The following is a 1,895-nucleotide window of genomic DNA, read 5'->3' on the forward strand; positions in this document are numbered from 1 at the left end:
CTATATGATTAGCAGCGACGGGCCTTAAAGAATGCGTATTTTCGACAAATGGGGTGAACACGGGTACCCACCGGGTACCGGCGTACCGGCGGTTTTACAATCTGTTGTAAAATATTTTCGTAATGTACATACCTTTCGGAACAATATCCATTATGGTTTGCCTTTTTTTGTCGAAAATTACGAAAACTACACCACTTTTTGTTCGGCGCTCGAAAGCGGGCACGTTTATAGTCTCGCGTGGGTCTCGACAAATGGCACTTTTGAGCTTCACCATGGGCCGTGTGTTCAATGTTAACCCCAGATCTTTTGGATTTTAAAGTTCCAATGCCATCTATTGACAAATATATAACGCTTTACCTCGTACAGTAACTTTCGGTTTTGGGGGTTTTGGCCAGAAAATCAGGCCGCCGGACCAATGTGCGGCGGGAAGACGAACGCACTCATTAGCACTAGCTGGAGAACGGTGGACGACCGAGCGAACGAGCAGAGACTGAAGACGGTACGTTCCGTCGCCCATAACTTCGGGACCCGTCAGGGGGTTTCGGCCCATCTTGGATGCGGCCCAGCAACCTTTTTGTGCAGGGCCGCACCAAGCTCTATTCTATGGTAACAGTTCTGTTACATTCGCCTCCCCCGCGAGGGTTCGGGTATATACCTGAAATTGCCTTAATGTAGCTTTCCAGCTCTGATAGTCTCGATGAGAAAAAGGGTTTATATACAATTTTGTAATTCTACTTTCCTCCTCTAAGGTTTTTCCTTAATAGTTTTGAATCTTGTCCTTATTTATGTTTCGGTTTTCTTATGAGTAAATCTGTCTTTTTGAGCATGGAATTGTAAAGTTTTACTAAATCTAAATCATTTTTCGTTGGGACAAAAAGATTATATTGTATATGGTTTTATTCAATTATTAATCTTTTGGAGAATTGTTTTCGTTGTTTTTTACAATTGTCCCTAGCTTTTTCCTGGAAGTTCCTGTTCTCTCAATGTTTTCCGCATCTGATATTCCTTAATGAATATCTTCTACCTGAAAAAAATATACAAAGAGAAACGAAACACGTGTCCGTTTAATCGATTGTCGTGTATAATTCTTGTTTTTAGAGTCGATTATCCTTTAATCGATTTTTTTTAGTTGAGTTACTGTTTTTGTTCTAAAGGTGTAGTGAGTAGGGTTTTCTTTGGGGTCGCTTTAGTCAATTTTGTGTTGAGAGTTATGGGTCAGATTGTATTCTTAATGCTATTGATCCTTTGCCATTTTGTCTCATTTTGAGTATACATATCAAAACGTAAGTTTATTAGTATTTAATACTTCTAGCTAACATTGTTTGTACTAGTGCTTTCTAATTTAAAATCATTAACGTTCCATTATCCAATACTTTTTCCTTTAAGGTTTTTCAATTCATATATAGTTGGGGAAATTTTCTTTTTTATTATGGAAGGACCTTCTTATTGGTTATATAACTTACCTGATTTTTTATCTGCTTTATTGGAAAGTCTGGTTTTACTTTTTAATACCCTACTTCCTATTTTAAATTCTATCGGTTTTCTTCTTAAATTGTAACTATTAGCCTGTCCTTCGTTTGCTTTGTCTAAATGTTTCTGAACTTCTTCTTTAATTATTTGCAGTTTTCTTAGTCTATCAGTACATTTATCAACGCTTTAGAACTCTATATCGTTATCGCTTTCTAAATTTTTTCTTAGGGACTGGAGTGGTTCCAGTTTGCGAACTAAGGTTAAAAATGCTGGTGTAAATTGTGTTGATGAATTTTTGCTAGTGTTTATCGCGAACTGTAAGTCATCTACCAGGTGTATACATATGAAACCGGTATTTTTTCAAGAAAAAAACACATTTATTTCAAGAGAATAATAACAAATATTTTATTCAAAGTATGCGCCCT

This window comes from Belonocnema kinseyi, chromosome 5 (genome assembly GCF_010883055.1).
Source record: "Belonocnema kinseyi isolate 2016_QV_RU_SX_M_011 chromosome 5, B_treatae_v1, whole genome shotgun sequence".
NCBI classification, from domain to species: Eukaryota; Metazoa; Arthropoda; class Insecta; order Hymenoptera; family Cynipidae; genus Belonocnema; species Belonocnema kinseyi.